This window comes from Sminthopsis crassicaudata, chromosome 1 (genome assembly GCF_048593235.1).
Source record: "Sminthopsis crassicaudata isolate SCR6 chromosome 1, ASM4859323v1, whole genome shotgun sequence".
In the NCBI taxonomy this organism is placed as follows: Eukaryota; Metazoa; Chordata; class Mammalia; order Dasyuromorphia; family Dasyuridae; genus Sminthopsis; species Sminthopsis crassicaudata.
Genome location: NC_133617.1, coordinates 366,139,898 through 366,153,549, shown reverse-complemented (window position 1 = coordinate 366,153,549; position 13,652 = coordinate 366,139,898).

The following is a 13,652-nucleotide window of genomic DNA, read 5'->3' as shown; positions in this document are numbered from 1 at the left end:
GTACTGCTACCTTGAGTGCTTGTATGGGAGCTGGGGACCCATTTCCCAACAGCTGTGGAGACCTAAACATGAGCAATATACAAATTATATTTTGAGATTTCCTAGAAGGAATTCTGGTTGGAGCTGAACTAGTCAAAATAAGAGTCATGAGGGACTGTCCCCAAAACTGAACTTAGTCTTTGTATTTTTAGGAGTGTGATACTGCTCCATAGGTTACAAATTAACTTCAGAATTCAACTCAGGGTATAGTACTAAAAATTTAAGCTGGTATTGACTCCAAAATCCATCTAGTCCACCCTGCTCATTTCACAGGTAAGGAAAGTGAGGTCATTGGATGTTAATAGAAAACATTCATATAGTACCTCAGATCTAGAATTTGAAACTAGATACTCTAACTCTAGATTCTCTTCAAAGACGCCTTTTTCAACAACTGCATTGTAGTCTTCATTCTCTGGAAACCAATACATATCATAGTATATCAAAATGTTTGCTAATTACTCCAACAATTGAAATAATAAATTCCCTTCTCTTTCCTATATCATGAAAGTGCACCTCATCTACACACAGCATTATCCTTTGTTAATTCCAGATGAATAGTTTCCTCCAGAGAATTCACTATTTCTAAGGGGGGAGTTATACTATCATGCCATCTCTTTAAAAATAATAGTATTGTATAAATATTGCCCACTTTTAGTTTCAAATATATATTTTCCATGCATCATCTTACTTAAGCCTCAAAATATTTTTTGTATATATGTGATGTACATTATTATCCCTATTTGATTGGTAAACAGTTTCAAAATTCACCAAGATCACAAAAAGGAATTAAGGATAGAACTCAAGCCAATGTTGCTAACTCCTTCTCCACCTAAGCCTTTCTTGGTGAGTATTGCCTAAGAAACTTAGTCTTTCTATTCATTTTTGGTTTTTCCCATTCATTCTGAAGAAATCCACTTCACAGGCCAGAGACAAGGCATCTCCATTGAATAGGAGCTACAGCAAGAAAACTCTGATAGTGGTCAGATCTGTTCCTATCTTCGGTTTAATCTCCAGAGATCATAGAAAACAAATTTGTTATTATTTGTTATTACTATTATTAGTTTATCCAAGTTCACAGGATCCCTATCCATAGATCTCAGGGTAAGATTTATTACCATGCTTTTAGGTTTAGAAAGTGTTTTACAAAAGCCCTTCCACATCACAACTTTTATCATAGTCATTTCAATTTATCACAAGTTAGTATAAGAAATTAAATGAGAATTTGGGAAGAGTTTTATGGAAGCTACAGATGATACATAAATATACATTAAAAGTTGAGGAATGGGGGCAGCTAGGTGGCACAGTGGATAGAGCACCAGCCTTGAATTCAGGAGGACCCGAGTTCAAATCTGGACTCAGACACTTAATACTTCCTAGAGGTGTGACCCTGGGCAAGTCACTTAACCCCAGCCTCAGGGGAAAAAAAAGTTTAGGAACTCAGAAATGCATAAAATATATGTATAGTTATATGTATATCATTATATAATATCAACCCAAATTTTGCAGTAAGATACTGTAAACACCTCATTAAAAAAATTCAGATTTTTCTGGTAGGAAAAGATTGCCAAAAAAGTTTTACATGAATTTTCTACATTGTGGGGCACCACACTCCTAGCCCCCATGATATGGAAGGGATAATCATATGAATATTATATAATATATGTACATACATATGTGTGTATGTATATGTGTGTGTGTGTATATATATATATATATATATATATATGCATATATATATATATAATATATATATACTTACATACATACAATCAGGATGTGAAGTTAAACCTTCCAGACTCCGAGTTCAGCTCTTTAACCACTGTGCCATTGATCTACCTTAATGAGAATGCCTTGGTGCCAAGTCACCTGCCCCATCAAGAAGGGCACAGTTGCCAACCCCTCAACCACAGTTCTCTATAGTCATTTACCTGCATTTCACGTCTGTCTTTAGCACTGACAGCTGGCATTGTGAGTGATGGAATATGGTAAGGTATCATAGTTTTTCCTCAGTGCACAATAAAGCTTCCTGAATTCTGATGGCTGTGAGCCAGGATGTGGGAAAATTTGCACTTGTGTTGGGGTAAAGTTCACCATCTATGGAAAAAAAGGGTCTGCTAAGCAAATTAACAGTGTAAACAAGGTTATAAGGGGAGCCATTTCTTCTACTCCAGAGACTAAGCTATTTGCAGGCATTTAAGTTGTACACATTTATAAACAAGGTGCAAATTACAAATGATTGATAGCTGCTCATTCAAACACATCTGGCAGACCCCCTGCTTTGCCCAACTTGGTTAGCCATCACTATCACTTCAATGTAGTACAGATGTAATTCTTTCTAAATCATTTTATAAAGGCTATGGAATCTATAATTTTTGGCCTCAAAATATTTCTGAAAAACATAAAGGAAGATGTAACACTGTGAATTAGCATATCAAAAAGCACTTCCCTCTTCCCTCAATAGATTCAGTGTTATAATGGGTTTCATTTCTAATCAAGGAGTTGGATCATAAAAATCACAATTGTGATTGACAATGTGTCATAAAAGCAGATAAATAAATATCCTGCTAGAATTATTTGGATAATAAAATTATGTTCAATACTCTATAAAAATGGACAGAAAGCCACAATTTACATAGAATCTGGTTCCAATGCTTAATTATGAGGTCATCTTTGATAAGTTATTTAATCTTTCTGAATTATGATTTTCTTATTTTTAAAATTAAGTCAATAATATTTGTACTTTCTTTACCATGTACTTGATGAGAGAACACTGCTTTGTAAATCTGAGATTGCTTTATAAATATCAACTATTATTAAAATTACTATTATAAAATAGAACCTAATTATAAATTGTGTTCAGGGTACATAGGAAATACAAATTGATTTAATTATAAAATTGACCATAAATGGCTAATATGCTACCTTTTAATAAGCATTTAATCAACAATTTTGACTTTTATTCTTAAAATTCTAAAAGTGATATTTAAATGGCCCAAATTTCTTTAAAAGCTATCTTCGAGAGACTTCTGGGGGTGGAGCCAAGATGGCAGAAAAAACACACTATTCTTTTTGACCTTCTTCTATAACCCTCAGACTAATTAGCAAATCCAGCTCTGAATTAACTCTGAACCGGCAGAACCCACAAATATTGGGAGTGTAACAAATTACTAGCAGAAGATAATTTTGAAGATTGCCAAAATAGGACTGTTTCAATTGGAAAGGGGAGGGAGGCATCCAAGCATAAGCAGATGAGTACAAATTGCCAGCACAAACAATACAGAGTCCTGGGCCAGGGTGGAATCAGTGGGGTGGGGCAAACTCCACATGGTAGAGATTCTATGGGGAAGAATCTACAGAAATATACAGCAGTATTGGCCATTCTGTCCTGGTTTCAAGCCAGTAGATCAGCAGACAAGTTATAAAACATTGAACGCAAACACAAAGGTAAATAGGGAAGCCTAAAATGCTAGAATTTCACAGGACTTGGCCATACCCACACAACACTGGAAGTGAGTCAGCACTTATCTAGTGCAACCACAGCCACTTATAGAGTAAGCTACCTCTGTAGAAGAAGCTTGGAGAACCTCCCATCCTAAAAGCAGACATTAACTTTTTTTTTTTTTAATGAGTAAAAAATTAAAGAGAACTCTGATGATAAGCATCTATTTAGAGGAGACTAAAGGCAGATTGTCTCCAGCTTAAGCTCCAAAAAGGTGATATAATCTGGTCCCTATCATACAAGGCTCTTCTAGAAAAAATTTTTAAAGGATTTTAAAAGAGGGAGAGAGAAGAAAAATGGGGAAAGGAAAGGAAAACTTTGCAAGTATGTTTGGAAAAGGCATATAACTCCTTAAAAGATAGAGTTGATAAAATGGAAGAAAAAAAAAAAACTCTCAGAAAAAAAAAAAGAATTTGTGAAACAGAAAAAGAAAATAACCCCTTAAAAAAACCAGAATTTGTGAAATGGAAAAAAAATTCCATAGAACAAAACAACTCATTTAAAAATTCAATTGGACAAATACAAAAAGAAGTAAAAACAAAAGTAAATGAAGAAAATAATTCACTAAATTTCAGAACTGAACAAATGGAAATGAATGACTCGATGAGACAACAAGAATCAATCAAGCAAAACAAAAAAAAAATGAAAAAAAAATAGAAAAAAGGTAATAGGGAATATAACTGACCTAGAAAATAGACTTAGGAGAGGCAATCTAAGGATTATTAGACCCCCTGAAATCCATGATGAAAAAGAGAGCCTAGACAATGTTTTTCAGGAAATCATCAAAGAGACCTACACTGATGTCATAGAATCAATAGGTAAAATAACCATTGGAAGAATTCACTTAGCACAAGTCCTAAAAGAAACCCCAAAATTAAAACCCCAAGGAATATTGTGGATAAATTTCAGAACTATCAGATCAAAGTAAAATATTACAAGCAGCCAGAAAGAACCAATTCAAATACTTAAGAAGCACATTAATGATTACTCAGGACCTGGCAGCTTCCACTTTCAAGGATCAAAGGGCCTGAAATCTGATATTCTGAAAAGTGAAGGAACTTGGAATGCAGCCAAGAATAAAATGCCATGCTAAACTGAATATTTTTTTTCAGGGAAGAAGATGGACATTCTATGAAACTAGTGAATTCGATTTATTTTTGATGAAAAGACCAGAGCTAAACATAAAATTTGATCTCCAAATATAGAACTGAAGAGAAGCATAAAAAGATTTAAAAAATGGGAATATTTCTGCTATGGGTATACATAGAGAATACAGGTATAATCTGATTTTACTGTTATAATATAAAAAAGAAACTAGGGCTGGAAAGGGGATTGTAACAGGAAAAAAAGGAAAGTGGAGGTAAGATGAGGGAAATTACATCTCAGGAAGAGCCAAAGAAAACCTATTATAATTGAGGGAAAGAAGGAAGAGTGACAATTATTGTGTGAATCTTATTATCATTAGATTTGGCTCAAAAAAAAAGAATATTAGGTATATTTGGTATCATCAAGAAACTGCTCTCACCTTATAGAAAAGTGGGAGGGGGAAGGCAGAAAGGGAAGAGGTAGTCTAAATAGAAAGGAAAACAGAAATAGTAGGGAAAAGGTATAGAAAGGGTGAGGATCTCTGAAGGCAGAGAGCTGCTTGAGGCAAGTAGTGCTCATAAGTAAAATGCTGGGGAGGAGGAAAAGTGGAAAATAAAAGAAAAAAATATAATTTGGGGTTGATAAAATGGCAGGAAATACAGAATTAGTAGTTATAACTGTAAATGTGAAGGGGATGAACTGTCCCATAAAACGTAAGCAGATAGCAGACTGATTAAAAGCCAGAATCCTACAATATGTAGTTTACAAGAAACACATTTAAAGCAGAGTGATACATACAGAATAAAGATAAAAAGCTGGAGCAGAATCTATTATGCTTCAGGCGAAGTAAACAAAAAAAATCAGGGGTGGCCATCCTGATCTCAAATCAAGTAAAAGAAAAAATTGATCTAATTAAAAAAGATAAGGAAGGAAACTATATCTTGCTAAAAGGTACCATAGATAATGAAGCAATATCAATATTAAACTTATATTCACCAAGTGGTGTAGCATCTACATTCCTAAAGGAGAAGTTAAGAGGGTTGCAAGAAGAAATAGCAAAACCTTGTATTCTCAGAACTAGATAAATCAAATCATAAAATAAATAAGAAAGAAATTAAAGAGATAAATGGAATACTAGAAAAGTTAGGTATGATAGATCTCTGGAGAAAACTGAGTAAAGACAGAAAGGAGTACACATTCTTCTCGGCAAATTCATGGAACTTAAACAAAAATTGAACATATATTAGGACATAAAGACCTCAAAATCAAATGCAGAAAGGCAAAAATAGTAAATGCATTCTTTTCAGATAACAATGCAATTAAAAATTACATTCAATAAAAGGCCAGGGGAAAACAGACCAAAAAGTAATTGGAAACTAAATAATCTCATTCTAAAGAATGAATGAGTGAAACAGCAAATCATAGACATAATCAATAATTTCATCCAAAATTATGACAATAATTTGTGGGATGCAGCCAAAGCTGTAATAAGGGTAATAAGGTAATAAGGGGAAAATTCATATCTCTATATGCATACTTGCATAAAATAGAGAAAGACAAGATCAATGAATTGGGCTTGCAACTAAAAAATCTAGAAAAAGAACAAATTAACCCCCCCAATCAAATTTTTATTCTAAAAATAAAAGGAGAGATCAATGAAATTGAAAGTAAAAAAAAAAAAACTATTGAATTAATAAATAAAACTAAGATTTGATTTTATGAAAAAACCAAATAAATAGATAATCTTTGGTTAATTTGATTAGAAAAAGGAAAAATCAAATTGTTAGTCTCAAAAATGAAAAGGGAGAACTATCAAACAATGAAGAGGAAATTAGAGCAATTATTAGGAGTTACTTTGCCCAATTTTGTCAAATAAATTTGACAACCTAAGTGAAATGGAGGAATATGTACAAAAATATAGATTGCCCAGATTAACAGAAGAGGAAATAAATTACTGAAATAGTCCTGCTTTAGAAAAAGAAACAGAACAAGCTATTAATTAACTACCCCTCCCAAAAAATCTCCAAAACCAGATAGATTGACATATGAATTCTACCAAACATTTAAAGAACAATTAACTCCAATACTACATAAACTATTTGAAAAAAATACAGAGTGAAGGACTCCTACCAAATTCCTTTTATGACATAGACATTGTACTGATACCTAAACCAGGTTAGATGAAATAAATAGTGAATATTGATGCAAAATTCTTAAATAAAATATTAGCAAAGAGATTACAGAGAACCATCCCAAAACCAAGTAGGATTTGTACCAGGAATACAGGGCTGGTTCAATATTAGGAAAACTATTAGCATAATTGACTATATCAATAACTAAATTAACAAAAATAATTATCTCAATAGATGCAGAAAAAGCATTTGATAAAATCCAACACCCATTCTTAATAAAAACAATAGAGAGTATAGGAATAAATAGACTTTTCCTTAAAATAGTCAGTAGCATCTATTTAAAACCATCAGCAAGCATCATACGTAGGATAAAGGGGAACCATTCCCAATAAAATCAGGGGTGCAAAAAGGTTTACCATTATCACCGTTACTATTAAATATTGTTTTAGAAATTCTCGCTTTGGCAATAAGAGAAGAAAAAAGAGATTAAATGAAGTAGAGTAGGTAATGGGAAAACCCAATTATCACTCTTTGCAGATGATATGATGGTATATTTAGAGAATTGTAGAGAAGCAACTAAAAAGTATAAGAAGCAATGCTCAACCTCAGCAAAGTTGCAGGATAAAAAATAAATCCACATAACTCATTAGCATTGTTATATATCACTAACAAAATCCAACAGCAAGAGATACAAAGATAAATTTCATTTAAAATAACTGTTGATGGTATAAAATATTTGGGAATTTATTTGCCAAGGGAAAGTCAGGAACTACATAAGCAAAATTATAAAATATTTTCCACACAAAGTCCTAAGCAATTTGAAAAATATCAAGTGCTCTTGGATAGGTCAAATGAATATAATAAAGATGACAACACTCCCTAAATTAATCTATTTATTTAGTGCTATACCAATCAGACTCCCAAGAAACTATTTTAATGACCTAGAAAAAATAACAACAAAATTCATCTGGAAGAACAAAAAGTCAAGAATTTCAAGATAATTAATGAAGAGAAAAGCAAATGAAGGTGGCCTAGCTGTACCAGATCTAAAACTATATTATAAAGCAGAATTCATCAAAACCATTTGGTACTGGCTAAGAAATAGAGACATTGACCAGTGGAATAGGTTAGGTTCACAGAACAAAATAGTGACTATAGCAGTCTAGTATTTGACAAACCCAAAGTCCCCAGCTTTAGGGATAATAATTCACTATTTGGGGAAAAAAAAAAAAACTACTGGGAAAATTGAAAACTAGTGTGGCATAAAGTAGGCATGTACCCACACTTAACACTGTATACCAAAATAAGGTCAAAATCAGTTTATGATCTAGACATAAAGAATGATATGTTTATAATAATTTGTTTAAATTAGAAGAAGATAGGATAGTTTACCTCTTAGATTTGTGGAAGAGAAAGGAATTTTTGATCAAAGAAGAACTAGAGATCATTACTGAGCACAAAAAAGATAATTTTGATTATATTAAGTTAAATTTTTTTTTACAAATAAAACTAATTCATACAAAATTAGAAGGGAAACAATGAATTGGGGAAAAATTTACATTCAAAGGATATGGCCTCATTTCTAAAATATAGAGAGAATTGACTCAAATTTATAATAGTTCAATCCATTCTCCAATTGATAAATGGTGAAAGAATATGAACAGACAATTTTCAAGTGAAGAAATTAAACCTATTTGTAGTTACATGAAAAGGTGCTCCAAGTCACTATTGATCAGAGAAATGCAAATTAAAACAATTCTGAGATACCACTACACATCTGTCAGATTGGCTAAAATGACAGGAAAAGATAATGATGAATGTTGGAGGGGATGTGGGAAAACTGGGACACTGACACATTGTTGGTGGAACTGTGAATGGATCCAACCATTCTGGAGAGCAGTTGGAAGCTATGCTCAAAAAGTTATCATACTCTGCATACCCTTTGATCCAGCAATGTTTCTACTGGGATTATATCCTAAAGAGATCTTAAAAGAGGGAAAGGGATACATATGTGCAAAAATGTTTGTGGCAGCCCATTTTTTAGTGGCAAGAAACTGGAAACTGAGAATGCCCATCAATTGGAAAATGGATGAATAAATTATGGTATATGAATGCCATGGAATACTATTGTTTTGTAAGAAACCACATCAAGATGATTTCAGAGAGGCTTAGAGAGTCCTACATGAGCTGATGCAAAGTGAAATAAGCAGAGCTAGGAGATAAATATATACTGCAACAAGACTATATGATGATCAACTCTGATAGACATGGCTCTCTTCAACATTGAGATGATTCAAACTAGTTCCACTTGTTTAGTGATGAAGAGATCCATCTACATCCAGAGAGAGAACCATCAGAACAGAGTGTGGAGCACAACATAGCATTCTCACACTTTCTGTTGTTATTTGCTTGCATTTTTTCTCAGTTTTTCTTTTATTTTGTCTTGATATGATTTTTCTTGTGCAGCAAGATAATTGTATAAATATATATAACATATGTATATATATATATATATACATATATATATATACATATATTGGATTTAACATGTATTGTAACATATTTAACATGTATTGGACTACCTGCCAGGTAAGGGAGGGTATGGGGGTAAAGAGAGAAAAAATTGGAACAAAAGGTATTGCAAGAGTCAATGCTGGAAAAATTACCCATGCATATGCTTTGTATATGAAAAGTTTTAATAAAAAAACTATCCATGAAAGTCTAAATGATGAATTATGTTACTCTTAATAAATTTCCCAGTAGCAAATAGAGACATTCAAATTCATTCCATTGCCTTAATCGCTAGGCTGAATATTGACATCATTCCTTTCTAATAACAACCACTGTAGCATCAAAATTTGAAAGCCTTGCCAAGGAATTTAGCAATGAGGAGATGGAATGTAGGAATTTCTCAGATCTGGTCCTCTTGTATATCTTGTTTGTTCTAATTTCCTAAGATCATTAAGGACAGCCATGACATAGAAGGGATATCCCATAAGGATGACCTGGCCTTAATCACATAATGGTTGTGATTTCAGTCAAACTGAGACTGTTGAAGATCTTAGCTTAAAAAGACCAAGGTCTCCCATTGTATCCAGGGCCATCACCAGTTGTCCTGATATATATCAGAACACTGGACCTCGATGGCTCTGGAGGGGAAAGTGACCTTGCACTCTCTCACTTAAATACAATTCATTTACATGTCATGGCGTCACCTCCCTGATATCATGGTCCTCTTCCAGAATGAACAACAAATCAACACAACAACAACTTGAAGAGTAAGTAGGCTAGATGGTGCCTTGAATAAGGCACTGGGCCTGGAGTCAAGGCCTGATTTCGTATTCCTCTTTAGACTCTTATTAATTAATCTTTTTTCCTGTTTCCTCATCTGTAAAATGGAAACATACTAGAGGGGAAAAAAAATGGCAAAGCAGTCCATTATCTTTGCTGAAAAAGCTTCCAATGGGACAAAGAGTCGGACACCATAGAACAATGGAACAATATACAACAACAATAAACTGAATAGCATGAATTTTAGAATTTAGGATTTGCCTATGATACAAAATTTTTGATGATTCAGACTACTTTTCTTCTCCAAAAGAAATAGAATTATTGAAATACTAGATTTAGAACCAGAGAATGTTGGTTCAAATCCCAAATCTATTTGATTTTAAATAAGTCCTACCCTCCCTAGGTCTCAATTTCCTCAACTATAAAAATACTATTGTAAGAGATAGTTTCCATAGTCCCTTCTAGCTTGTGATCTATGGTGCTAGGAACAGTTTTAAAAGTGCCTGAGAGACCTACTTACCAAGTAACAGTCAAATTTTCCTCCATTTGGGGGCAATTTTCTGTCCAACAGATATAGAATTCTCAAACAAGGAAACCCACTTGGTAGATCTTCCAGCTCCACAAAGGCACCATCTTGTTTTCAAAGTATTTAAACAGAACCATTATTCATTCTCTCTGTTGAGGAAATATTCTTTCTTAATATCATCTGACTACATCTCAGAGCATCTCTTTGTATTGCATTAAGTAATTCCTCTCTTCCTTGGAAGTTAAACACTTCAAATATTTATAAGATATTGCTTGAACAGTCTGGGGCTGATGGATCATTTTGCTACCTGAGGGACCTCTTCACTTTCCAAAATTGTTATAAGAGAATAATCTTTAATCATCCTTTACTTCTGATTTGTGGGTGGCAGCACTTTTACTTGACACTGCCATGTTCTTCCTTTACTTAATTCTCCTCCATGAAGCTTATTCTGAGCTTTCAGGTGAATAAATGAGCTCTGCCTAACTCAAAAAAGCAAAAGATTATAAAAAAATAAAAACATTCAAAATAGGGTGCTTTAGATGCCTCCTCAAACAGGCATCTGGTCAGACATCAAAGTATAATCTCAGCTAGATGGAACTCTCTAGGTAAGGAGCATTATGAACTCACATGTTTTTTTAGATAGAGTCAAGGTTGGCAATAACCAAACTTCATCCTTATCCAGTGTCTCTTTAGGTCAGGGTGGGAAACCTTTTTTCTACCAAGAGTCATTTAGATATTTATGATTACATATAAAATATTTTATATATAATATATAATTCATGGGCCATATAAAATTATCAACTTAGAAACTCAAACAGTGGGAAGTTGTCTCTAGCGTTTAACTTCTCATCATCTGCAATTGCCTTGGCAGGGCCAGATCAAATGATTTTTTGCAGGCCTGTGGGGCAGAAGTTCCCCATCCCTGTTTTAGTTGGAGTTTTTTTTTACCCTACTTGTAAGTAGGATTAAACCAAGCCTAAGGGTTAATTGACACCCCCCCACACAAAAGAAGTGGAGAAAATAAGACTGCTAGCTTAGCATTAAGCTCTTTTTGTAGCTGCTCCAGTTCTAACTGTGAGACCTGCCTCTAACAACTAGGTTCTTTTATCGTTATTATTTATAATGGCTTTTTATTTTTAAAATGCATGCAAAGATAGTTTTCAACATTTATCCTTGCAAAAACTTGTGTTCCAAATTTTTCTCCCTCCCTTCTGCCTACCCCTCTCCCCTAGACAGTAAGTAATCCAATGGTCATTTCTTTGAAACACATTTCCACATTTATTATACTAGTAGCTAGGTTCTTACATTAGCCAATGAGACCAAGAGTCTCACTTACAGCAGGTTCCTGATCATTGGATTGTAAACTCTTCTCTTCATGCACCAAAACTACAGGACTAAAGTTATGTCTTGTCCTTACCAAGTTTTTTCCAAGGACTAGCCTGGCCCTGAGCCACAATTCTTGTGTAAGTGTTTACTTGACTACTCTGGTTCTCTATTCTACCCACCTGCTACCTTCCATGTCAACGTTTTACATCCCAGTTCTCTACTTATTTCTTGCTGCCATTGTCTCCTGAGTGAAGAACTAAAATAGCTCACATCAAAAGAGTGTTGTATGGTTTTTAAAGCACTTTTATAAAGCATATAAAGTTCAATAGCCTTTAGAAGTAGGTGCTACAACTGTTGTTGGTCAGCCATTTCAGTTATGTCTAATTCTCCATGACTCTGTTTTGGAGTTTTCTTGATAAAGATACTGGAGTAGTTTGACATTTCCTTCTCTGGCTCATTTTTATATAAGAAAAAGCTGGGGGTGGGCAGAGCCAAGATAGTGGAAAGGACACACACTTCTTTCTAATCTTCTCTTACTACCTTCAACTAATTAACAAATTCAGCTTCTGAATTAGTTTTGGAGTGGCAGAATGCATGAATATTGGGAGTGCAGCAAATTATAGCAGAAGATAATTTCGAAGATCACAAGAAAAAGTCTGTTTCAGTCAGGCACAGGAGTTGGTGAGGTGCAGGATGCCAGTACATACTGTGCAGACCTAGGTGAGATGCTGTCTTCCCAGGGAGGTGCAGACTCTGTACAGTGGAGAATTAACAGGGAGGAATCTACATCAGTGTTGGCTACTCTGGCCTGTTTGCAATCCAGTAGATCAGCAGAAAAGTTATAAAATATCCAACACAAAAACAAAAGGTCAATAGTGAACCCTAAAGCACCAGTCTCATGGGATTTGGCTATACTCACCCAGCTCTGGGTGTGAGTCAACACTGACCCAAGCTTCCACCTCAAAGGATCAAAGGGCCTGGAATCCGATATTTTGAAAGACAAGAGAACTTGAAATGCAGCCAAGAATAAACTACCCCATTAAACTGAGAATTTTCTTCCAGGGAAGAAAATGGGTCTTCAATGAAACAGGTGAATTCCATTTATTTTTGATGAAAAGACCAGAGCTAAACAAAAAAATTATTAAAAAAGAAAAGAGAAATATAACTATAGATAGGTTTTATGGTGAAAGAAAAGAAGAGAATTCAAACCTTGAGGAGACTAAAAGCAATTCATCTGCAGATGCAGTCCCAAAAGGTGATATAACCTAGTCCCCATTACACAAGGCTCTCCTAGAAGAAATTTTTTAAAAAGACCTCAAAAGAGTGCTAGAAGAAAAGTAGGGAAAGGAAAAGAAAACTTTGCAAGAGGGTTTGGAAAAGGCATATAATTCATTAAAAGATAGATTTGACAAAATGAAGAGAAAACAACTCCCTGAAAAACAGAATTTGTAAAATGGAGAATATAAATAATTCCCAGGAAAACAGAATTTGTAAAATGAAAAAAGACAATAACTCCTTAAAAAACAGAATTTATGAAATGGAAAAATATTCCATAGAACAAAATAACTTATTTAAAAACTCAATTGGACAAATACAAAAAGAAGTTAAAAAAGCAAATGAAGAAAATGATTCATTAAAAATCAGAACTGAACAAAAGGAAATGAATGCCTTGATGAGACATCAAGAATCAGTCAAGCAAAACCAAAAAAAAAAAAAAATGAAAAAATAGAAAAAAATGTAAAATACCTACTTG